Source organism: Oncorhynchus mykiss, chromosome 8 (assembly GCF_057628025.1).
Source record: "Oncorhynchus mykiss isolate SJ-2025 chromosome 8, ASM5762802v1, whole genome shotgun sequence".
Lineage (NCBI taxonomy): Eukaryota > Metazoa > Chordata > Actinopteri > Salmoniformes > Salmonidae > Oncorhynchus > Oncorhynchus mykiss.
In genome coordinates this window covers 54,104,853-54,131,698 of record NC_143029.1, presented here as the reverse complement: position 1 = coordinate 54,131,698, position 26,846 = coordinate 54,104,853, and the positions used below count along the sequence as shown (strand labels likewise).

Here is a 26,846-nt window from a genome sequence, read left to right as displayed (position 1 = left end):
ACAAACAAAAATGTAGATTGTTTTCTGTCATTTCAGCTGCTTGATGTGATTGTGTGATAGATTTAGTTGGCTGGCTAGCAAAGGAAAAGAAGCTAGCCTGCATAGGTACAGTGCATTCGGAAAGTTTTCAGACCCCTTACTTTTTTCCACATTTTGTTACGTTACAGCCTTATACTAAAATGGATGAAATAAAATAAAATCTATCTACACACAATCCCACATAATGACAAAGCGATAACATATAGTTTTTATTAATGAAAAAAATATTTTAAAAATACCTTATTTACATACATTTTCAGACCCTTTGCTATGAGGTTGGAAATTGAGCTCAGGTCCATCCTGTTTCCATTGATCATCCTTGAGATGTTTCTTCAACTTGATTGGAGTCCACCTGTGGTAAATTCAAATGATTGGTCATTTCTGCAGCATTGAAGGTACCCAAGAACACAGTGGCTTCCATCACTCTTAAATAGAAGAAGTTTGGAACCACCAAGCCTCTTCCAAGTTCCGGCTGCACACGATAATTCCCGGCTTCTCATGTCTACCTCACATAATATCCCAAATTGAGTACCACAGAAAGAGCCATAATACCCATTAAATATTTTAAAAATACCTTATTTATGTACGTTTTCAGACCCTTTGCTATGAGGCTGGAAATTGAGCTCAGGTCCATCCTGTTTCCATTGGTCATCCTTGAGATGTTTCTTCAACTTGATTGGAGTCCACCTGTGGTAAATTCAAATGATTGGTCATTTCTGCAGCATTGAAGGTACCCAAGAACACAGTGGCTTCCATCACTCTTAAATGGAAGAAGTTTTGAACCACCAAGCCTCTTCCAAGAGCCGCTGCACACAATAATTCCCGGCTTCTCAAGCCTTATTGTTTAATTAATTGACTAAGTAATTTCTGATTTCATTAGGTTCTGAGAGCGATAAATGTCCCACCCAGCCAAAGTCAGCCACACCCTTAGTATTCCACTCATTGGGTTTCTGTAGTGTAGTGGTTATCACGTTCGCCTAACACGCGAAAGGTCCCCGGTTTGAGACCGGGCGGAAACACATTTTAACAAAGTGGTCCTTCGCAATTCTCAGTATTTGCTATTCAGACTTTAGTTTCAGTAGTGTATTGGTTATCACGTTCGCCTCACACGCGAAAGTCAGTCACACCCTTAGTTTTCCAATCATTTGGCTTCTGTAGTGTAGTGGTTATCACGTTCGCCTCACACGCGAAAGGTCCCCGGTTCGAAACCGGGCGGAAACATTTTGTAATATTCAATATTTCCCAATGCCCAGAGGCTAGCATTTGGTTTGAAACAGTTGAGGTTTGTCTAAACCTTGCTGTCTACCTCTCCGACCTGTGGATCAATGTTGCCGTTTTTTTGGGGACCTCCACCATGCGATCTGTATGAATGTGACCAGACTGACAGCTTCTCTGAGCCAGGCAAATTCATTTATCAGGGTCATTGTAATGGATATATCCAAAGAAATGGCAATATAATCCAAGGTAAAACAAACAAAAATGTAGATCGTTTTCTGTCATTTCAGCTGCTTGATGTGATTGTGTGATAGATTTAGTTGGCTGGCTAGCAAAGGAAAAGAAGCTAGCCTGCATAGGTACAGTGCATTCGGAAAGTTTTCAGACCCCTTACTTTTTTCCACATTTTGTTACGTTACAGCCTTATACTAAAATGGATGAAATAAAATAAAATCTATCTACACACAATACCACATAATGACAAAGCGATAACATATAGTTTTTATTAATGAAAAAAATATTTTAAAAATACCTTATTTACATACATTTTCAGACCCTTTGCTATGAGGCTGGAAATTGAGCTCAGGTCCATCCTGTGTCCATTGATCATCCTTGAGATGTTTCTTCAACTTGATTGGAGTCCACCTGTGGTAAATTCAAATGATTGGTCATTTCTGCAGCATTGAAGGTACCCAAGAACACAGTGGCTTCCATCACTCTTAAATAGAAGAAGTTTGGAACCACCAAGCCTCTTCCAAGTTCCGGCTGCACACGATAATTCCCGGCTTCTCATGTCTACCTCACATGATATCCCAAATTGAGTACCACAGAAAGAGCCATAATACCCATTAAATATTTGAAAAATACCTTATTTACGTACGTTTTCAGACCCTTTGCTATGAGGCTGGAAATTGAGCTCAGGTCCATCCTGTTTCCATTGATCATCCTTGAGATGTTTCTTCAACTTGATCGGAGTCCACCTGTGGTAAATTCAAATGATTGGTCATTTCTGCAGCATTGAAGGTACCTAAGAACACAGTGGCTTCCATCACTCTTAAATGGAAGAAGTTTTGAACCACCAAGCCTCTTCCAAGAGCCGCTGCACACAATAATTCCCGGCTTCTCAAGCCTTATTGTTTAATTAATTGACTAAGTAATTTCTGATTTCATTAGGTTCTGAGAGCGATAAATGTCCCACCCAGCCAAAGTCAGCCACACCCTTAGTATTCCACTCATTGGGTTTCTGTAGTGTAGTGGTTATCACGTTCGCCTAACACGCGAAAGGTCCCCGGTTTGAGACCGGGCGGAAACACATTTTAACAAAGTGGTCCTTCGCACTTCTCAGTATTTGCTATTCAGACTTTAGTTTCAGTAGTGTATTGGTTATCACGTTCGCCTCACACGCGAAAGTCAGTCACACCCTTAGTTTTCCAATCATTCGGCTTCTGTAGTGTAGTGGTTATCACGTTCGCCTCACACGCGAAAGGTCCCCGGTTCGAAACCGGGCGGAAACATTTTGTAATATTCAATATTTCCCAATGCCCAGAGGCTAGCATTTGGTTTGAAACAGTTGAGGTTTGTCTAAACCTTGCTGTCTACCTCTCCGACCTGTGGATCAATGTTGCCGTTTTTTTGGGGACCTCCACCATGCGATCTGTATGAATGTGACCAGACTGACAGCTTCTCTGAGCCAGGCAAATTCATTTATCAGGGTCATTGTAATGGATATATCCAAAGAAATGGCAATATAATCCAAGGTAAAACAAACAAAAATGTAGATCGTTTTCTGTCATTTCAGCTGCTTGATGTGATTGTGTGATAGATTTAGTTGGCTGGCTAGCAAAGGAAAAGAAGCTAGCCTGCATAGGTACAGTGCATTCGGAAAGTTTTCAGACCCCTTACTTTTTTCCACATTTTGTTACGTTACAGCCTTATACTAAAATGGATGAAATAAAATAAAATCTATCTACACACAATACCACATAATGACAAAGCGATAACATATAGTTTTTATTAATGAAAAAAATATTTTAAAAATACCTTATTTACATACATTTTCAGACCCTTTGCTATGAGGCTGGAAATTGAGCTCAGGTCCATCCTGTGTCCATTGATCATCCTTGAGATGTTTCTTCAACTTGATTGGAGTCCACCTGTGGTAAATTCAAATGATTGGTCATTTCTGCAGCATTGAAGGTACCCAAGAACACAGTGGCTTCCATCACTCTTAAATAGAAGAAGTTTGGAACCACCAAGCCTCTTCCAAGTTCCGGCTGCACACGATAATTCCCGGCTTCTCATGTCTACCTCACATGATATCCCAAATTGAGTACCACAGAAAGAGCCATAATACCCATTAAATATTTGAAAAATACCTTATTTACGTACGTTTTCAGACCCTTTGCTATGAGGCTGGAAATTGAGCTCAGGTCCATCCTGTTTCCATTGATCATCCTTGAGATGTTTCTTCAACTTGATCGGAGTCCACCTGTGGTAAATTCAAATGATTGGTCATTTCTGCAGCATTGAAGGTACCCAAGAACACAGTGGCTTCCATCACTCTTAAATGGAAGAAGTTTTGAACCACCAAGCCTCTTCCAAGAGCCGCTGCACAAAATAATTCCCGGCTTCTCAAGCCTTATTGTTTAATTAATTGACTAAGTAATTTCTGATTTCATTAGGTTCTGAGAGCGATAAATGTCCCACCCAGCCAAAGTCAGCCACACCCTTACTATTCCATTCATTTGGTTTCCGTAGTGTAGTGGTTATCATGTTCGCCTAACACGCGAAAGGTCCCCGGTTCGAGACCGGGCGGCAACATTTTGTAATATTCAATATTTCCCAATGCCCAGAGGCTAGCATTTGGTTTGAAACAGTTGAGGTTTGTCTAAACCTTGCTGTCTACCTCTCCGACCTGTGGATCAATGTTGCCGTTTTTTTGGGGACCTCCACCATGCGATCTGTATGAATGTGACCAGACTGACAGCTTCTCTGAGCCAGGCAAATTCATTTATCAGGGTCATTGTAATGGATATATCCAAAGAAATGGCAATATAATCCAAGGTAAAACAAACAAAAATGTAGATCGTTTTCTGTCATTTCAGCTGCTTGATGTGATTGTGTGATAGATTTAGTTGGCTGGCTAGCAAAGGAAAAGAAGCTAGCCTGCATAGGTACAGTGCATTCGGAAAGTTTTCAGACCCCTTACTTTTTTCCACATTTTGTTACGTTACAGCCTTATACTAAAATGGATGAAATAAAATAAAATCTATCTACACACAATACCACATAATGACAAAGCGATAACATATAGTTTTTATTAATGAAAAAAATATTTTAAAAATACCTTATTTACATACATTTTCAGACCCTTTGCTATGAGGCTGGAAATTGAGCTCAGGTCCATCCTGTGTCCATTGATCATCCTTGAGATGTTTCTTCAACTTGATTGGAGTCCACCTGTGGTAAATTCAAATGATTGGTCATTTCTGCAGCATTGAAGGTACCCAAGAACACAGTGGCTTCCATCACTCTTAAATAGAAGAAGTTTGGAACCACCAAGCCTCTTCCAAGTTCCGGCTGCACACGATAATTCCCGGCTTCTCATGTCTACCTCACATGATATCCCAAATTGAGTACCACAGAAAGAGCCATAATACCCATTAAATATTAGAAAAATACCTTATTTACGTACGTTTTCAGACTCTTTGCTATGAGGCTGGAAATTGAGCTCAGGTCCATCCTGTTTCCATTGATCATCCTTGAGATGTTTCTTCAACTTGATCGGAGTCCACCTGTGGTAAATTCAAATGATTGGTCATTTCTGCAGCATTGAAGGTACCCAAGAACACAGTGGCTTCCATCACTCTTAAATGGAAGAAGTTTTGAACCACCAAGCCTCTTCCAAGAGCCGCTGCACACAATAATTCCCGGCTTCTCAAGCCTTATTGTTTAATTAATTGACTAAGTATTTTCTGATTTCATTAGGTTCTGAGAGCGATAAATGTCCCACCCAGCCAAAGTCAGCCACACCCTTAGTATTCCACTCATTGGGTTTCTGTAGTGTAGTGGTTATCACGTTCGCCTAACATGCGAAAGTTCCCCGGTTCGAGACCGGGCGGAAACACATTTTAACAAATTGGTCCTTCGCACTTCTCAGTATTTGCGATTCAGACTTTAGTTTCAGTAGTAAGTTGGTTATCACGTTCGCCTCACACGCGAAAGTCAGTCACACCCTTAGTTTTCCAATCATTCGGTTTCCGTAGTGTAGTGGTTATCACGTTCGCCTCACACGCGGAAGGTCCCCGGTTCGAAACTGGGCGGAAACATTTTGTAATATTCAATATTTCCCAATGCCCAGAGGCTAGCATTTGGTTAGAAACAGTTGAGGTTTGTCTAAACCTTGCTGTCTACCTCTCCGACCTGTGGATCAATGTTGCCGTTTTTTTGGGGACCTCCACCATGCGATCTGTATGAATGTGACCAGACTGACAGCTTCTCTGAGCCAGGCAAATTCATTTATCAGGGTCATTGTAATGGATATATCCAAAGAAATGGCAATATAATCCAAGGTAAAACAAACAAAAATGTAGATCGTTTTCTGTCATTTCAGCTGCTTGATGTGATTGTGTGATAGAGTTAGTTGGCTGGCTAGCAAAGGAAAAGAAGCTAGCCTGCATAGGTACAGTGCATTCGGAAAGTTTTCAGACCCCTTACTTTTTTCCACATTTTGTTACGCCTCATACTAAAATGGATGAAATAAAATAAAATCTATCTACACACAATACCACATAATGACAAAGCGATAACATATAGTTTTTATTAATGAAAAAAATATTTTAAAAATACCTTATTTACATACATTTTCAGACCCTTTGCTATGAGGCTGGAAATTGAGCTCAGGTCCATCCTGTTTCCATTGATCATCCTTGAGATGTTTCTTCAACTTGATTGGAGTCCACCTGTGGTAAATTCAAATGATTGGTCATTTCTGCAGCATTGAAGGTACCCAAGAACACAGTGGCTTCCATCACTCTTAAATGGAAGAAGTTTTGAACCACCAAGCCTCTTCCAAGAGCCGCTGCACACAATAATTCCCGGCTTCTCAAGCCTTATTGTTTAATTAATTGACTAAGTAATTTCTGATTTCATTAGGTTCTGAGAGCGATAAATGTCCCACCCAGCCAAAGTCAGCCACACCCTTACTATTTCACTCATTGGGTTTCTGTAGTGTAGTGGTTATCACGTTCGCCTAACACGCGAAAGGTCCCCTGTTCGAGACCGGGCGGAAACACATTTTAACAAAGTGGTCCTTCGCAGTTCTCAGTATTTGCTATTCAGACTTTAGTTTCAGTAGTGTATTGGTTATCACGTTCGCCTCACACGCGAAAGTCAGTCACACCCTTAGTTTTCCAATCATTCGGTTTCCGTAGTGTAGTGGTTATCACGTTCGCCTCACACGTGAAAGGTCCCCGGTTCGAAACCGGGCGGAATCATTTTGTAATATTCAATATTTCCCAATGCCCAGAGGCTAGCATTTGGTTTGAAACAGTTGAGGTTTGTCTAAACCTTGCTGTCTACCTCTCCGACCTGTGGATCAATGTTGCCGTTTTTTTGGGGACCTCCACCATGCGATCTGTATGAATGTGACCAGACTGACAGCTTCTCTGAGCCAGGCAAATTCATTTATCAGGGTCATTGTAATGGATATATCCAAAGAAATGGCAATATAATCCAAGGTAAAACAAACAAAAATGTAGATCGTTTTCTGTCATTTCAGCTGCTTGATGTGATTGTGTGATAGATTTAGTTGGCTGGCTAGCAAAGGAAAAGAAGCTAGCCTGCATAGGTACAGTGCATTCGGAAAGTTTTCAGACCCCTTACTTTTTTCCACATTTTGTTACGTTACAGCCTTATACTAAAATGGATGAAATAAAATAAAATCTATCTACACACAATACCACATAATGACAAAGCGATAGCATATAGTTTTTATTAATGAAAAAAATATTTTAAAAATACCTTATTTACATACATTTTCAGACCCTTTGCTATGAGGCTGGAAATTGAGCTCAGGTCCATCCTGTGTCCATTGATCATCCTTGAGATGTTTCTTCAACTTGATTGGAGTCCACCTGTGGTAAATTCAAATGATTGGTCATTTCTGCAGCATTGAAGGTACCCAAGAACACAGTGGCTTCCATCACTCTTAAATAGAAGAAGTTTGGAACAACCAAGCCTCTTCCAAGTTCCGGCTGCACACGATAATTCCCGGCTTCTCATGTCTACCTCACATAATATCCCAAATTGAGTACCACAGAAAGAGCCATAATACCCATTAAATATTTTAAAAATACCTTATTTACGTACGTTTTCAGACCCTTTGCTATGAGGCTGGAAATTGAGCTCAGGTCCATCCTGTTTCCATTGATCATCCTTGAGATGTTTCTTCAACTTGATTGGAGTCCACCTGTGGTAAATTCAAATGATTGGTCATTTCTGCAGCATTGAAGGTACCCAAGAACACAGTGGCTTCCATCACTCTTAAATGGAAGAAGTTTTGAACCACCAAGCCTCTTCCAAGAGCCGCTGCACACAATAATTCCCGGCTTCTCAAGCCTTATTGTTTAATTAATTGACTAAGTAATTTCTGATTTCATTAGGTTCTGAGAGCGATAAATGTCCCACCCAGCCAAAGTCAGCCACACCCTTAGTATTCCACTCATTGGGTTTCTGTAGTGTAGTGGTTATCACGTTCGCCTAACACGCGAAAGGTCCCCGGTTAGAGACCGGGCGGAAACACATTTTAACAAATTGGTCCTTCGCACTTCTCAGTATTTGCTATTCAGACTTTAGTTTCAGTAGTATGTTGGTTATCACGTTCGCCTCACACGCGAAAGTCAGTCACACCCTTAGTTTTCCAATCATTCGGTTTCCGTAGTGTAGTGGTTATCACGTTCGCCTCACACGTGAAAGGTCCCCGGTTCGAAACCGGGCGGAATCATTTTGTAATATTCAATATTTCCCAATGCCCAGAGGCTAGCATTTGGTTTGAAACAGTTGAGGTTTGTCTAAACCTTGCTGTCTACCTCTCCGACCTGTGGATCAATGTTGCCGTTTTTTTGGGGACCTCCACCATGCGATCTGTATGAATGTGACCAGACTGACAGCTTCTCTGAGCCAGGCAAATTCATTTATCAGGGTCATTGTAATGGATATATCCAAAGAAATGGCAATATAATCCAAGGTAAAACAAACAAAAATGTAGATCGTTTTCTGTCATTTCAGCTGCTTGATGTGATTGTGTGATAGATTTAGTTGGCTGGCTAGCAAAGGAAAAGAAGCTAGCCTGCATAGGTACAGTGCATTCGGAAAGTTTTCAGACCCCTTACTTTTTTCCACATTTTGTTACGCCTTATACTAAAATGGATGAAATAAAATAAAATCTATCTACACACAATACCACATAATGACAAAGCGATAACATATAGTTTTTATTAATGAAAAAAATATTTTAAAAATACCTTATTTACATACATTTTCAGACCCTTTGCTATGAGGCTGGAAATTGAGCTCAGGTCCATCCTGTTTCCATTGATCATCCTTGAGATGTTTCTTCAACTTGATTGGAGTCCACCTGTGGTAAATTCAAATGATTGGTGATTTCTGCAGCATTGAAGGTACCCAAGAACACAGTGGCTTCCATCACTCTTAAATGGAAGAAGTTTTGAACCACCAAGCCTCTTCCAAGAGCCGCTGCACACAATAATTCCCGGCTTCTCAAGCCTTATTGTTTAATTAATTGACTAAGTAATTTCTGATTTCATTAGGTTCTGAGAGCGATAAATGTCCCACCCAGCCAAAGTCAGCCACACCCTTAGTATTCCACTCATTGGGTTTCTGTAGTGTAGTGGTTATCACGTTCGCCTCACACGCGAAAGTCAGTCACACCCTTAGTTTTCCACTCATTGGGTTTCCGTAGTGTAGAGGTTATCACGTTCGCCTAACACGCGAAAGGTCCCCGGTTCGAGACCGGGCGGAAACACATTTTAACAAATTGGTCCTTCGCACTTCTCAGTATTTGCTATTCAGAGTTTAGTTTCAGTAGTGTATTGGTTATCACGTTCGCCACACACGCGAAAGTCAGTCACACCCTCAGTCTTCCAATCTTTTGGTTTCCGTAGTGTAGTGGTTATCACGTTCGCCTCACACGCGAAAGGTCTCTGGTTCGAAACCGGGCGGAAACATTTTGTAATATTCAATATTTCCCAATGCCCAAAGGCTAGCATTGGGTTTGAAACAGTTGAGGTTTGTCTAAACCTTGCTGTCTACCTCTCCGACCTGTGGATCAATGTTGCCGTTTTTTTGGGGACCTCCACCATGCGATCTGTATGAATGTGACCAGACTGACAGCTCCTTTGAGCCAGGCAAATTCATTTATCAGGGTCATTGTAATGGATATATCCAAAGAAATGGCAATATAATCCAAGGTAAAACAAACAAAAATGTAGATTGTTTTCTGTCATTTCAGTTGCTTGATGTGATTGTGTGATAGATTTAGTTGGCTGGCTAGCAAAGGAAAATAAGCTAGCCTGCATAGGTACAGTGCATTCGGAAAGTTTTCAGACCCCTTACTTTTTTCCACATTTTGTTACGTTACAGCCTTATACTAAAATGGATGAAATAAAATAAAATCTATCTACACACAATACCACATAATGACAAAGCGATAACATATAGTTTTTATTAATGAAAAAAATATTTTAAAAATACCTTATTTACATACATTTTCAGACCCTTTGCTATGAGGCTGGAAATTGAGCTCAGGTCCACCCTGTTTCCATTGATCATCCTTGAGATGTTTCTTCAACTTGATTGGAGTCCACCTGTGGTAAATTCAAATGATTGGTCATTTCTGCAGCATTGAAGGTACCCAAGAACACAGTGGCTTCCATCACTCTTAAATGGAAGAAGTTTTGAACTACCAAGCCTCTTCCAAGAGCCGCTGCACACAATAATTCCCGGCTTCTCAAGCCTTATTGTTTAATTAATTGACTAAGTAATTTCTGATTTCATTAGGTTCTGAGAGCGATAAATGTCCCACCCAGCCAAAGTCAGCCACACCCTTACTATTCCACTAATTTGGTTTCCGTAGTGTAGTGGTTATCATGTTCGCCTCTCACGCGAAAGTCAGTCACACCCTTAGTCTTCCAATCTTTCGGTTTCCGTAGTGTAATGGTTATCACGTTCGCCTAACACGCGAAAGGTCCCCGGTTTGAGACCGGGCGGAAACACATTTTAACAAATTGGTCCTTCGCACTTCTCAGTATTTGCTATTCAGACTTTAGTTTCAGTAGTGTATTGGTTATCACGTTCGCCACACACGCGAAAGTCAGTCACACCCTTAGTCTTCCAATCTTTCGGTTTCCGTAGTGTAGTGGTTATCACGTTCGCCTCACAAGCGAAAGGTCTCTGGTTCGAAACCGGGCGGAAACATTTTGTAATATTCAATATTTCCCAAATGCCCAGAGGCTAGCATTGGGTTAGAAACAGTTGAGGTTTGTCTAAACCTTGCTGTCTACCTCTCCGACCTGTGGATCAATGTTGCCGTTTTTTTGTGGACCTCCACCATGCGATCTGTATGAATGTGACCAGACTGACAGCTTCTCTGAGCCAGGCAAATTCATTTATCAGGGTCATTGTAATGGATATATCCAAAGAAATGGCAATATAATCCAAGGTAAAACAAACAAAAATGTAGATTGTTTTCTGTCATTTCAGTTGCTTGATGTGATTGTGTGATAGATTTAGTTGGCTGGCTAGCAAAGGAAAAGAAGCTAGCCTGCATAGGTACAGTGCATTCGGAAAGTTTTCAGACCCCTTACTTTTTTCCACATTTTGTTACGTTACAGCCTTATACTAAAATGGATGAAATAAAATAAAATCTATCTACACACAATACCACATAATGACAAAGCGATAACATATAGTTTTTATTAATGAAAAAAATATTTTAAAAATACCTTATTTACATACATTTTCAGACCCTTTGCTATGAGGCTGGAAATTGAGCTCAGGTCCATCCTGTTTCCATTGATCATCCTTGAGATGTTTCTTCAACTTGATTGGAGTCCACCTGTGGTAAATTCAAATGATTGGTCATTTCTGCAGCATTGAAGGTACCCAAGAACACAGTGGCTTCCATCACTCTTAAATGGAAGAAGTTTTGAACTACCAAGCCTCTTCCAAGAGCCGCTGCACACAATAATTCCCGGCTTCTCAAGCCTTATTGTTTAATTAATTGACTAAGTAATTTCTGATTTCATTAGGTTCTGAGAGCAATAAATGTCCCACCCAGCCAAAGTCAGCCACACCTTTACTTTTCCACTCATTGGGTTTCCGTAGTGTAGAGGTTATCACGTTTGCCTAACACGCGAAAGGTCCCCGCTTCGACACCGGGCGGAAACACATTTTAACAAATTGGTCCTTCGCACTTCTCAGTATTTGCTATTCAGACTTTAGTTTCAGTAGTGTATTGGTTATCACGTTCGCCTCACACGCGAAAGTCAGTCACACCCTTAGTTTTACAATCATTCGGTTTCCGTAGTGTAGTGGTTATCACGTTCGCCTCACACGCGAAAGGTCCCTGGTTCGAAACCGGGCGGAAAAATGTTGTAATATTCAATATTTCCCAATGCCCAGAGGCTAGCATTTGGTTTGAAACAGTTGAGGTTTGTCTAAACCCTGCTGACTACCTCTCTGACCTATGGATCAATGTTGCCGTTTTTTTGGGGACCTCCACCATGCGATCTGTATGAATGTGACCAGACTGACAGCTTCTCTGAGCCAGGCAAATTCATTTATCAGGGTCATTGTAATGGATATATCCAAAGAAATGGCAATATAATCCAAGGTAAAACAAACAAAAATGTAGATTGTTTTCTGTCATTTCAGCCGCTTGATGTGATTGTGTGATAGATTTAGTTGGCTGGCTAGCAAAGGAAAAGAAGCTAGCCTGCATAGGTACAGTGCATTCGGAAAGTTTTCAGACCCCTTACTTTTTTCCACATTTTGTTACGTTACAGCCTTATACTAAAATGGATGAAATAAAATAAAATCTATCTACACACAATACCACATAATGACAAAGCGATAACATATAGTTTTTATTAATGAAAGAAATATTTTAAAAATACCTTATTTACATACATTTTCAGACCCTTTGCTATGAGGCTGGAAATTGAGCTCAGGTCCATCCTGTTTCCATTGATCATCCTTGAGATGTTTCTTCAACTTGATTGGAGTCCAACTGTGGTAAATTCAAATGATTGGTCATTTCTGCAGCATTGAAGGTACCCAAGAACACAGTGGCTTCCATCACTCTTAAATGGAAGAAGTTTTGAACCACCAAGCCTCTTCCAAGAGCCGCTGCACACAATAATTCCCGGCTTCTCAAGCCTTATTGTTTAATTAATTGACTAAGTAATTTCTGATTTCAATAGGTTCTGAGAGCGATAAATGTCCCACCCAGCCAAAGTCAGTTTTCCACTCATTGGGTTTCCGTAGTGTAGAGGTTATCACCTTCACCTAACACGCGACAGGTCCCCGGTTTGAGACCGGGCGGAAATACATTTTAACAAATTGGTCCTTCGCACTTCTCAGTATTTGCTATTCAGACTTTAGTTTCAGTAGTGTATTGGTTATCACGTTCGCCTCACACGCGAAAGTCAGTCACACCCTTAGTCTTCCAATCTTTCAGTTTCCGTAGTGTAGTGGTTATCACGTTCGCCTCACACGCGAAAGGTCTCTGGTTCGAAACCGGGCGGAAAAATATTGTAATATTCAATATTTCCCAATGCCTAGAGGCTAGCATTTGGTTTGAAACAGTTGAGGTTTGTCTAAACCTTGCTGTCTACCTCTCCGACCTGTGGATCAATGTTGCCGTTTTTTTGGGGACCTCCACCATGCGATCTGTATGAATGTGACCAGACTGACAGCTTCTCTGAGCCAGGCAAATTCATTTATCAGGGTCATTGTAATGGATATATCCAAAGAAATGGCAATATAATCCAAGGTAAAACAAACAAAAATGTAGATTGTTTTCTGTCATTTCAGTTGCTTGATGTGATTGTGTGATAGATTTAGTTGGCTGGCTAGCAAAGGAAAAGAAGCTAGCCTGCATAGGTACAGTGCATTCGGAAAGTTTTCAGACCCCTTACTTTTTTCCACATTTTGTTACGTTACAGCCTTATACTAAAATGGATGAAATAAAATAAAATCTATCTACACACAATACCAATGACAAAGCGATAACATATAGTTTTTATTAATGAAAAAAATATTTTAAAAATACCTTATTTACATACATTTTCAGACCCTTTGCTATGAGGCTGGAAATTGAGCTCAGGTCCATCCTGTTTCCATTGATCATCCTTGAGATGTTTCTTCAACTTGATTGGAGTCCACCTGTGGTAAATTCAAATGATTGGTCATTTCTGCAGCATTGAAGGTACCCAAGAACACAGTGGCTTCCATCACTCTTAAATAGAAGAAGTTTGGAACCACCAAGCCTCTTCCAAGTTCCGGCTGCACACGATAATTCCCGGCTTCTCATGTCTACCTCACATGATATCCCAAATTGAGTACCACAGAAAGAGCCATAATACCCATTAAATATTTTAAAAATACCTTATTTACGTACATTTTCAGACCCTTTGCTATGAGGCTGGAAATTGAGCTCAGGTCCATCCTGTTTCCATTGATCATCCTTGAGATGTTTCTTCAACTTGATTGGAGTCCACCTGTGGTAAATTCAAATGATTGGTCATTTCTGCAGCATTGAAGGTACCCAAGAACACAGTGGCTTCCATCACTCTTAAATGGAAGAAGTTTTGAACCACCAAGCCTCTTCCAAGAGCCGCTGCACACAATAATTCCCGGCTTCTCAAGCCTTATTGTTTAATTAATTGACTAAGTAATTTCTGATTTCATTAGGTTCTGAGAGCGATAAATGTCCCACCCAGCCAAAGTCAGCCACACCCTTACTATTCCACTCATTTGGTTTCCGTAGTGTAGTGGTTATCATGTTCGCCTAACACGCGAAAGGTCCCCGGTTCGAGACCGGGCGGAAACACATTTTAACAAATTGGTCCTTCGCACTTCTCAGTATTTGCTATTCAGACTTTAGTTTCAGTAGTGTACTGGTTATCATGTTCGCCTCTCACGCGAAAGTCAGTCACACCCTTAGTCTTCCAATCTTTCGGTTTCGGTAGTGTAGTGGTTATCACGTTCGCCTCACACGCGGAAGGTCCCTGGTTCGAAACCGGGCAGAAACATTTTGTAATATTCAATATTTCCCAATGCCCAGAGGCTAGCATTGGGTTTGAAACAGTTGAGGTTTGTCTAAACCTTGCTGTATACCTCTCCGACCTGTGGATCAATGTTGCCGTTTTTTTGGGGACCTCCACCATGCGATCTGTATGAATGTGACCAGACTGACAGCTTCTCTGAGCCAGGCAAATTCATTTATCAGGGTCATTGTAATGGATATATCCAAAGAAATGGCAATATAATCCAAGGTAAAACAAACAAAAATGTAGATCGTTTTCTGTCATTTCAGCTGCTTGATGTGATTGTGTGATAGATTTAGTTGGCTGGCTAGCAAAGGAAAAGAAGCTAGCCTGCATAGGTACAGTGCATTCGGAAAGTTTTCAGACCCCTTACTTTTTTCCACATTTTGTTACGTTACAGCCTTATACTAAAATGGATGAAATAAAATAAAATCTATCTACACACAATACCACATAATGACAAAGCGATAACATATAGTTTTTATTAATGAAAAAAATATTTTAAAAATACCTTATTTACATACATTTTCAGACCCTTTGCTATGAGGCTGGAAATTGAGCTCAGGTCCATCCTGTGTCCATTGATCATCCTTGAGATGTTTCTTCAACTTGATTGGAGTCCACCTGTGGTAAATTCAAATGATTGGTCATTTCTGCAGCATTGAAGGTACCCAAGAACACAGTGGCTTCCATCACTCTTAAATAGAAGAAGTTTGGAACCACCAAGCCTCTTCCAAGTTCCGGCTGCACACGATAATTCCCGGCTTCTCATGTCTACCTCACATAATATCCCAAATTGAGTACCACAGAAAGAGCCATAATACCCATTAAATATTTTAAAAATACCTTATTTACGTACGTTTTCAGACCCTTTGCTATGAGGCTGGAAATTGAGCTCAGGTCCATCCTGTTTCCATTGATCATCCTTGAGATGTTTCTTCAACTTGATCGGAGTCCACCTGTGGTAAATTCAAATGATTGGTCATTTCTGCAGCATTGAAGGTACCCAAGAACACAGTGGCTTCCATCACTCTTAAATGGAAGAAGTTTTGAACCACCAAGCCTCTTCCAAGAGCCGCTGCACACAATAATTCCCGGCTTCTCAAGCCTTATTGTTTAATTAATTGACTAAGTCATTTCTGATTTCATTAGGTTCTGACAGCGATAAATGTCCCACCCAGCCAAAGTCAGCCACACCCTTACTATTCCACTCATTGGGTTTCTGTAGTGTAGTGGTTATCACGTTCGCCTAACACGCGAAAGGTCCCCGGTTCGAGACCGGGCGGAAACACATTTTAACAAAGTGGTCCTTCGCACTTCTCAGTATTTGCTATTCAGACTTGAGTTTCAGTAGTGTATTGGTTATCATGTTCGCCTCACACGCGAAAGTCAGTCACACCCTTAGTTTTCCAATCATTCGGCTTCTGTAGTTTAGTGGTTTTCACGTTCGCCTCACACGTGAAAGGTCCCCGGTTCGAAACCGGCCGGAAACATTTTGTAATATTCAATATTTCCCAATGCCCAGAGGCTAGCATTTGGTTTGAAACAGTTGAGGTTTGTCTAAACCTTGCTGTCTACCTCTCCGACCTGTGGATCAATGTTGCCGTTTTTTTGGGGACCTCCACCATGCGATCTGTATGAATGTGACCAGACTGACAGCTTCTCTGAGCCAGGCAAATTCATTTATCAGGGTCATTGTAATGGATATATCCAAAGAAATGGCAATATAATCCAAGGTAAAACAAACAAAAATGTAGATCGTTTTCTGTCATTTCAGCTGCTTGATGTGATTGTGTGATAGATTTAGTTGGCTGGCTAGCAAAGGAAAAGAAGCTAGCCTGCATAGGTACAGTGCATTCGGAAAGTTTTCAAACCCCTTACTTTTTTCCACATTTTGTTACGTTACAGCCTTATACTAAAATGGATGAAATAAAATAAAATCTATCTACACACAATACCACATACTGACAAAGCGATAGCATATAGTTTTTATTAATGAAAAAAATATTTTAAAAATACCTTATTTACATACATTTTCAGACCCTTTGCTATGAGGCTGGAAATTGAGCTCAGGTCCATCCTGTTTCCATTGATCATCCTTGAGATGTTTCTTCAACTTGATTGGAGTCCACCTGTGGTAAATTCAAATGATTGGTCATTTCTGCAGCATTGAATGTACCCAAGAACACAGTGGCTTCCATCACTCTTAAATAGAAGAAGTTTGGAACCACCAAGCCTCTTCCAAGTTCCGGCTGCACACGATAATTCCCGGCTTCTCATGTCTACCTCACATAATATCCCAAATTGAGTACCACAGAAAGAGCCATAATACCCATTAAATATTTTAAAAATACCCTATTTACGTACGTATTCAGACCCTTTGCTATGAGGCTGGAAATTGAGCTCAGGTCCATCCTGTTTCCATTGATCATCCTTGAGATGTTTCTTCAACTTGATTGGAGTCCACCTGTGGTAAATTCAAATGATTGGTCATTTCTGCAGCATTGAATGTACCCAAGAACACAGTGGCTTCCATCACTCTTAAATAGAAGAAGTTTGGAACCACCAAGCCTCTTCCAAGTTCCGGCTGCACACGATAATTCCCGGCTTCTCATGTCTACCTCACATAATATCCCAAATTGAGTACCACAGAAAGAGCCATAATACCCATTAAATATTTTTAAAATACCCTATTTACGTACGTATTCAGACCCTTTGCTATGAGGCTGGAAATTGAGCTCACGTCCATCCTGTTTCCATTGATCATCCTTGAGATGTTTCTTCAACTTGATTGGAGTCCACCTGTGGTAAATTCAAATGATTGGTCATTTCTGCAGCATTGAAGGTACCCAAGAACACAGTGGCTTCCATCACTCTTAAATGGAAGAAGTTTTGAACCACCAAGCCTCTTCCAAGAGCCGCTGCACACAATAATTCCCGGCTTCTCAAGCCTTATTGTTTAATTAATTGACTAAGTAATTTCTGATTTCATTACGTTCTGACAGCGATAAATGTCCCACCCAGCCAAAGTCAGCCACACCCTTACTATTCCACTCATTGGGTTTCTATACTGTAGTGGTTATCACGTTCGCCTAACACGCGAAAGGTCCCCGGTTCGAGACCGGGCGGAAACACATTTTAACAAAGTGGTCCTTCGCACTTCTCAGTATTTGCTATTCAGACTTGAGTTTCAGTAGTGTATTGGTTATCACGTTCGCCTCACACGTGAAAGGTCCCCGGTTCGAAACCGGCCGGAAACATTTTGTAATATTCAATATTTCCCAATGCCCAGAGGCTAGCATTTGGTTTGAAACAGTTGAGGTTTGTCTAAACCTTGCTGTCTACCTCTCCGACCTGTGGATCAATGTTGCCGTTTTTTTGGGGACCTCCACCATGCGATCTGTATGAATGTGACCAGACTGACAGCTTCTCTGAGCCAGGCAAATTCATTTATCAGGGTCATTGTAATGGATATATCCAAAGAAATGGCAATATAATCCAAGGTAAAACAAACAAAAATGTAGATCGTTTTCTGTCATTTCAGCTGCTTGATGTGATTGTGTGATAGATTTAGTTGGCTGGCTAGCAAAGGAAAAGAAGCTAGCCTGCATAGGTACAGTGCATTCGGAAAGTTTTCAAACCCCTTACTTTTTTCCACATTTTGTTACGTTACAGCCTTATACTAAAATGGATGAAATAAAATAAAATCTATCTACACACAATACCACATAATGACAAAGCGATAGCATATAGGTTTTATTAATGAAAAAAGTATTTTAAAAATACCTTATTTACATATATTTTCAGACCCTTTGCTATGAGGCTGGAAATTGAGCTCAGGTCCATCCTGTTTCCATTGATCATCCTTGAGATGTTTCTTCAACTTGATTGGAGTCCACCTGTGGTAAATTCAAATGATTGGTCATTTCTGCAGCATTGAATGTACCCAAGAACACAGTGGCTTCCATCACTCTTAAATAGAAGAAGTTTGGAACCACCAAGCCTCTTCCAAGTTCCGGCTGCACACGATAATTCCCGGCTTCTCATGTCTACCTCACATAATATCCCAAATTGAGTACCACAGAAAGAGCCATAATACCCATTAAATATTTTAAAAATACCCTATTTACGTACGTATTCAGACCCTTTGCTATGAGGCTGGAAATTGAGCTCACGTCCATCCTGTTTCCATTGATCATCCTTGAGATGTTTCTTCCACTTGATTGGAGTCCACCTGTGGTAAATTCAAATGATTGGTCATTTCTGCAGCATTGAAGGTACCCAAGAACACAGTGGCTTCCATCACTCTTAAATGGAAGAAGTTTTGAACCACCAAGCCTCTTCCAAGAGCCGCTGCACACAATAATTCCCGGCTTCTCAAGCCTTATTGTTTAATTAATTGACTAAGTAATTTCTGATTTCATTACGTTCTGACAGCGATAAATGTCCCACCCAGCCAAAGTCAGCCACACCCTTACTATTCCACTCATTGGGTTTCTATACTGTAGTGGTTATCACGTTCGCCTAACACGCGAAAGGTCCCCGGTTCGAGACCGGGCGGAAACACATTTTAACAAAGTGGTCCTTCGCACTTCTCAGTATTTGCTATTCAGACTTGAGTTTCAGTAGTGTATTGGTTATCACGTTCGCCTCACACGCGAAAGTCAGTCACACCCTTAGTTTTCCAATCATTCGGCTTCTGTAGTGTAGTGGTTTTCACGTTCGCCTCACACGTGAAAGGTCCCCGGTTCGAAACCGGCCGGAAACATTTTGTAATATTCAATATTTCCCAATGCCCAGAGGCTAGCATTTGGTTTGAAACAGTTGAGGTTTGTCTAAACCTTGCTGTCTACCTCTCCGACCTGTGGATCAATGTTGCCGTTTTTTTGGGGACCTCCACCATGCGATCTGTATGAATGTGACCAGACTGACAGCTTCTCTGAGCCAGGCAAATTCATTTATCAGGGTCATTGTAATGGATATATCCAAAGAAATGGCAATATAATCCAAGGTAAAACAAACAAAAATGTAGATCGTTTTCTGTCATTTCAGCTGCTTGATGTGATTGTGTGATAGATTTAGTTGGCTGGCTAGCAAAGGAAAAGAAGCTAGCCTGCATAGGTACAGTGCATTCGGAAAGTTTTCAAACCCCTTACTTTTTTCCACATTTTGTTACGTTACAGCCTTATACTAAAATGGATGAAATAAAATAAAATCTATCTACACACAATACCACATAATGACAAAGCGATAGCATATAGGTTTTATTAATGAAAAAAATATTTTAAAAATACCTTATTTACATATATTTTCAGACCCTTTGCTATGAGGCTGGAAATTGAGCTCAGGTCCATCCTGTTTCCATTGATCATCCTTGAGATGTTTCTTCAACTTGATTGGAGTCCACCTGTGGTAAATTCAAATGATTGGTCATTTCTGCAGCATTGAAGGTACCCAAGAACACAGTGGCTTCCATCACTCTTAAATAGAAGAAGTTTGGAACCACCAAGCCTCTTCCAAGTTCCGGCTGCACACGATAATTCCCGGCTTCTCATGTCTACCTCACATAATATCCCAAATTGAGTACCCCATATAGAGCCATAATACCCATTAAATATTTTAAAAATACCTTATTTACGTACGTTTTCAGACCCTTTGCTATGAGGCTGGAAATTGAGCTCAGGTCCATCCTGTTTCCATTGATCATCCTTGAGATGTTTCTTCAACTTGATTTGAGTCCACCTGTGGTAAATTCAAATGATTGGTCATTTCTGCAGCATTGAAGGTACCCAAGAACACAGTGGCTTCCATCACTCTTAAATAGAAGAAGTTTGGAACCACCAAGCCTCTTCCAAGTTCCGGCTGCACACGATAATTCCCGGCTTCTCATGTCTACCTCACATAATATCCCAAATTGAGTACACAGAAAGAGCCATAATACCCATTAAATATTTTAAAAATACCTTATTTACGTACGTTTTCAGACCCTTTGCTATGAGGCTGGAAATTGAGCTCAGGTCCATCCTGTTTCCATTGATCATCCTTGAGATGTTTCTTCAACTTGATTGGAGTCCACCTGTGGTAAATTCAAATGATTGGTCATTTCTGCAGCATTGAAGGTACCCAAGAACACAGTGGCTTCCATCACTCTTAAATGGAAGAAGTTTTGAACCACCAAGCCTCTTCCAAGAGCCGCTGCACACAATAATTCCCGGCTTCTCAAGCCTTATTGTTTAATTAATTGACTAAGTAATTTCTGATTTCATTAGGTTCTGAGAGCGATAAATGTCCCACCCAGCCAAAGTCAGCCACACCCTTAGTATTCCACTCATTGGGTTTCTGTAGTGTAGTGGTTATCACGTTCGCCTAACAAGCGAAAGTTCCCCGGTTCGAGACCGGGCGGAAACACATTTTAACAAATTGGTCCTTCGCACTTCTCAGTATTTGCTATTCAGACTTTAGTTTCAGTAGTAAGTTGGTTATCACGTTCGCCTCACACGCGAAAGTCAGTCACACCCTTAGTTTTCCGATCATTCGGTTTCCGTAGTGTAGTGGTTATCACGTTCGCCTCACACGCGGAAGGTCCCCGGTTTGAAACCGGGCGGAAACATTTTGTAATATTCAATATTTCCCAATGCCCAGAGGCTAGCATTTGGTTAGAAACAGTTGAGGTTTGTCTAAACCTTGCTGTCTACCTCTCCGACCTGTGGATCAATGTTGCCGTTTTTTTGGGGACCTCCACCATGCGATCTGTATGAATGTGACCAGACTGACAGCTTCTCTGAGCCAGGCAAATTCATTTATCAGGGTCATTGTAATGGATATATCCAAAGAAATGGCAATATAATCCAAGGTAAAACAAACAAAAATGTAGATCGTTTTCTGTCATTTCAGCTGCTTGATGTGATTGTGTGATAGATTTAGTTGGCTGGCTAGCAAAGGAAAAGAAGCTAGCCTGCATAGGTACAGTGCATTCGGAAAGTTTTCAAACCCCTTACTTTTTTCCACATTTTGTTACGTTACAGCCTTATACTAAAATGGATGAAATAAAATAAAATCTATCTACACACAATACCACATAATGACAAAGCGATAGCATATAGGTTTTATTAATGAAAAAAATATTTTTAAAATACCTTATTTACATATATTTTCAGACCCTTTGCTATGAGGCTGGAAATTGAGCTCAGGTCCATCCTGTTTCCATTGATCATCCTTGAGATGTTTCTTCAACTTGATTGGAGTCCACCTGTGGTAAATTCAAATGATTGGTCATTTCTGCAGCATTGAAGGTACCCAAGAACACAGTGGCTTCCATCACTCTTAAATAGAAGAAGTTTGGAACCACCAAGCCTCTTCCAAGTTCCGGCTGCACACGATAATTCCCGGCTTCTCATGTCTACCTCACATAATATCCCAAATTGAGTACCCCATATAGAGCCATAATACCCATTAAATATTTTAAAAATACCTTATTTACGTACGTTTTCAGACCCTTTGCTATGAGGCTGGAAATTGAGCTCAGGTCCATCCTGTTTCCATTGATCATCCTTGAGATGTTTCTTCAACTTGATTTGAGTCCACCTGTGGTAAATTCAAATGATTGGTCATTTCTGCAGCATTGAAGGTACCCAAGAACACAGTGGCTTCCATCACTCTTAAATAGAAGAAGTTTGGAACCACCAAGCCTCTTCCAAGTTCCGGCTGCACACGATAATTTCCGGCTTCTCATGTCTACCTCACATAATATCCCAAATTGAGTACACAGAAAGAGCCATAATACCCATTAAATATTTTAAAAATACCTTATTTACGTACGTTTTCAGACCCTTTGCTATGAGGCTGGAAATTGAGCTCAGGTCCATCCTGTTTCCATTGATCATCCTTGAGATGTTTCTTCAACTTGATTGGAGTCCACCTGTGGTAAATTCAAATGATTGGTCATTTCTGCAGCATTGAAGGTACCCAAGAACACAGTGGCTTCCATCACTCTTAAATGGAAGAAGTTTTGAACCACCAAGCCTCTTCCAAGAGCCGCTGCACACAATAATTCCCGGCTTCTCAAGCCTTATTGTTTAATTAATTGACTAAGTAATTTCTGATTTCATTAGGTTCTGAGAGCGATAAATGTCCCACCCAGCCAAAGTCAGCCACACCCTTAGTATTCCACTCATTGGGTTTCTGTAGTGTAGTGGTTATCACGTTCGCCTAACAAGCGAAAGTTCCCCGGTTCGAGACCGGGCGGAAACACATTTTAACAAATTGGTCCTTCGCACTTCTCAGTATTTGCTATTCAGACTTTAGTTTCAGTAGTAAGTTGGTTATCACGTTCGCCTCACACGCGAAAGTCAGTCACACCCTTAGTTTTCCGATCATTCGGTTTCCGTAGTGTAGTGGTTATCACGTTCGCCTCACACGCGGAAGGTCCCCGGTTTGAAACCGGGCGGAAACATTTTGTAATATTCAATATTTCCCAATGCCCAGAGGCTAGCATTTGGTTAGAAACAGTTGAGGTTTGTCTAAACCTTGCTGTCTACCTCTCCGACCTGTGGATCAATGTTGCCGTTTTTTTGGGGACCTCCACCATGCGATCTGTATGAATGTGACCAGACTGACAGCTTCTCTGAGCCAGGCAAATTCATTTATCAGGGTCATTGTAATGGATATATCCAAAGAAATGGCAATATAATCCAAGGTAAAACAAACAAAAATGTAGATCGTTTTCTGTCATTTCAGCTGCTTGATGTGATTGTGTGATAGAGTTAGTTGGCTGGCTAGCAAAGGAAAAGAAGCTAGCCTGCATAGGTACAGTGCATTCGGAAAGTTTTCAGACCCCTTACTTTTTTCCACATTTTGTTACGTTACAGCCTTATACTAAAATGGATGAAATAAAATAAAATCTATCTACACACAATACCACATAATGACAAAGCGATAACATATAGTTTTTATTAATGAAAAAAATATTTTAAAAATACCTTATTTACATACATTTTCAGACCCTTTGCTATGAGGCTGGAAATTGAGCTCAGGTCCATCCTGTTTCCATTGATCATCCTTGAGATGTTTCTTCAACTTGATTGGAGTCCACCTGTGGTAAATTCAAATGATTGGTCATTTCTGCAGCATTGAAGGTACCCAAGAACACAGTGGCTTCCATCACTCTTAAATAGAAGAAGTTTGGAACCACCAAGCCTCTTCCAAGTTCCGGCTGCACACGATAATTCCCGGCTTCTCATGTCTACCTCACATGATATCCCAAATTGAGTACCACAGAAAGAGCCATAATACCCATTAAATATTTTAAAAATACCTTATTTACGTACATTTTCAGACCCTTTGCTATGAGGCTGGAAATTGAGCTCACGTCCATCCTGTTTCCATTGATCATCCTTGAGATGTTTCTTCAACTTGATTGGAGTCCACCTGTGGTAAATTCAAATGATTGGTCATTTCTGCAGCATTGAAGGTACCCAAGAACACAGTGGCTTCCATCACTCTTAAATGGAAGAAGTTTTGAACCACCAAGCCTCTTCCAAGAGCCGCTGCACACAATAATTCCCGGCTTCTCAAGCCTTATTGTTTAATTAATTGACTAAGTAATTTCTGATTTCATTAGGTTCTGAGAGCGATAAATGTCCCACCCAGCCAAAGTCAGCCACACCCTTACTATTCCACTCATTGGGTTTCTGTAGTGTAGTGGTTATCACGTTCGCTTAACACGCGAAAGGTCCCCGGTTTGAGACCGGGCGGAAACACATTTTAACAAAGTGGTCCTTCGCACTTCTCAGTATTTGCTATTCAGACTTTAGTTTCAGTAGTAAGTTGGTTATCACGTTCGCCTCACACGCGAAAGTCAGTCACACCCTTAGTTTTCCAATCATTCGGCTTCTGTAGTGTAGTGGTTATCACGTTTGCCTCACACGCGAAAGGTCCCCGGTTCGAAACCGGGCGGAAACATTTTGTAATATTCAATATTTCCCAATGCCCAGAGGCTAGCATTTGGTTTGAAACAGTTGAGGTTTGTCTAAACCTTGCTGTCTACCTCTCCGACCTGTGGATCAATGTTGCCGTTTTTTTGGGGACCTCCACCATGCGATCTGTATGAATGTGACCAGACTGACAGCTTCTCTGAGCCAGGCAAATTCATTTATCAGGGTCATTGTAATGTATATATCCAAAGAAATGGCAATATAATCCAAGGTAAAACAAACAAAAATGTAGATCGTTTTCTGTCATTTCAGCTGCTTGATGTGATTGTGTGATAGATTTAGTTGGCTGGCTAGCAAAGGAAAAGAAGCTAGCCTGCATAGGTACAGTGCATTCGGAAAGTTTTCAGACCCCTTACTTTTTTCCACATTTTGTTACGTTACAGCCTTATACTAAAATGGATGAAATAAAATAAAATCTATCTACACACAATACCACATAATGACAAAGCGATAACATATAGTTTTTATTAATGAAAAAAATATTTTAAAAATACCTTATTTACATACATTTTCAGACCCTTTGCTATGAGGCTGGAAATTGAGCTCAGGTCCATCCTGTGTCCATTGATCATCCTTGAGATGTTTCTTCAACTTGATTGGAGTCCACCTGTGGTAAATTCAAATGATTGGTCATTTCTGCAGCATTGAAGGTACCCAAGAACACAGTGGCTTCCATCACTCTTAAATAGAAGAAGTTTGGAACCACCAAGCCTCTTCCAAGTTCCGGCTGCACACGATAATTCCCGGCTTCTCATGTCTACCTCACATAATATCCCAAATTGAGTACCACAGAAAGAGCCATAATACCCATTAAATATTTTAAAAATACCTTATTTACGTACGTTTTCAGACCCTTTGCTATGAGGCTGGAAATTGAGCTCAGGTCCATCCTGTTTCCATTGATCATCCTTGAGATGTTTCTTCAACTTGATCGGAGTCCACCTGTGGTAAATTCAAATGATTGGTCATTTCTGCAGCATTGAAGGTACCCAAGAACACAGTGGCTTCCATCACTCTTAAATGGAAGAAGTTTTGAACCACCAAGCCTCTTCCAAGAGCCGCTGCACACAATAATTCCCGGCTTCTCAAGCCTTATTGTTTAATTAATTGACTAAGTCATTTCTGATTTCATTAGGTTCTGACAGCGATAAATGTCCCACCCAGCCAAAGTCAGCCACACCCTTACTATTCCAATCATTGGGTTTCTGTAGTGTAGTGGTTATCACGTTCACCTAACACGCGAAAGGTCCCCGGTTCGAGACCGGGCGGAAACACATTTTAACAAAGTGGTCCTTCGCACTTCTCAGTATTTGCTATTCAGACTTGAGTTTCAGTAGTGTATTGGTTATCATGTTCGCCCCACACGCGAAAGTCAGTCACACCCTTAGTTTTCCAATCATTCGGCTTCTGTAGTTTAGTGGTTTTCACGTTCGCCTCAAACGTGAAAGGTCCCCGGTTCGAAACCGGCCGGAAACATTTTGTAATATTCAATATTTCCCAATGCCCAGAGGCTAGCATTTGGTTTGAAACAGTTGAGGTTTGTCTAAACCTTGCTGTCTACCTCTCCGACCTGTGGATCAATGTTGCCGTTTTTTTGGGGACCTCCACCATGCGATCTGTATGAATGTGACCAGACTGACAGCTTCTCTGAGCCAGGCAAATTCATTTATCAGGGTCATTGTAATGGATATATCCAAAGAAATGGCAATATAATCCAAGGTAAAACAAACAAAAATGTAGATCGTTTTCTGTCATTTCAGCTGCTTGATGTGATTGTGTGATAGATTTAGTTGGCTGGCTAGCAAAGGAAAAGAAGCTAGTCTGCATAGGTACAGTGCATTCGGAAAGTTTTCAAACCCCTTACTTTTTTCCACATTTTGTTACGTTACAGCCTTATACTAAAATGGATGAAATAAAATAAAATCTATCTACACACAATACCACATAATGACAAAGCGATAGCATATAGTTTTTATTAATGAAAAAAATATTTTAAAAATACTTTATTTACATACATTTTCAGACCCTTTGCTATGAGGCTGGAAATTGAGCTCAGGTCCATCCTGTTTCCATTGATCATCCTTGAGATGTTTCTTCAACTTGATTGGAGTCCACCTGTGGTAAATTCAAATGATTGGTCATTTCTGCAGCATTGAATGTACCCAAGAACACAGTGGCTTCCATCACTCTTAAATAGAAGAAGTTTGGAACCACCAAGCCTCTTCCAAGTTCCGGCTGCACACGATAATTC

General features: G+C 40.6%; 5 non-coding genes across 5 annotated transcripts; all 5 read left to right on the top strand.

Moving 5' to 3' along the window:
• Nucleotides 1-9,225: 9,225 nt before the first annotated feature.
• trnav-aac (transfer RNA valine (anticodon AAC)) lies at nt 9,226-9,298 on the top strand. Its single transcript has one exon. It is a non-coding gene; the product is annotated as a tRNA-Val (tRNA).
• A 5,015-nt stretch (nt 9,299-14,313) lies between these two features.
• trnav-aac (transfer RNA valine (anticodon AAC)) lies at nt 14,314-14,386 on the top strand. The gene has a single exon. It is a non-coding gene; the product is annotated as a tRNA-Val (tRNA).
• A 1,435-nt stretch (nt 14,387-15,821) lies between these two features.
• On the top strand, nt 15,822-15,894 carry trnav-aac (transfer RNA valine (anticodon AAC)). The gene has a single exon. It is a non-coding gene; the product is annotated as a tRNA-Val (tRNA).
• A 5,044-nt stretch (nt 15,895-20,938) lies between these two features.
• trnav-aac (transfer RNA valine (anticodon AAC)) lies at nt 20,939-21,011 on the top strand. The gene has a single exon. It is a non-coding gene; the product is annotated as a tRNA-Val (tRNA).
• A 1,769-nt stretch (nt 21,012-22,780) lies between these two features.
• trnav-aac (transfer RNA valine (anticodon AAC)) lies at nt 22,781-22,853 on the top strand. Its single transcript has one exon. It is a non-coding gene; the product is annotated as a tRNA-Val (tRNA).
• The last annotated feature ends 3,993 nt before the right edge of the window (nt 22,854-26,846 follow it).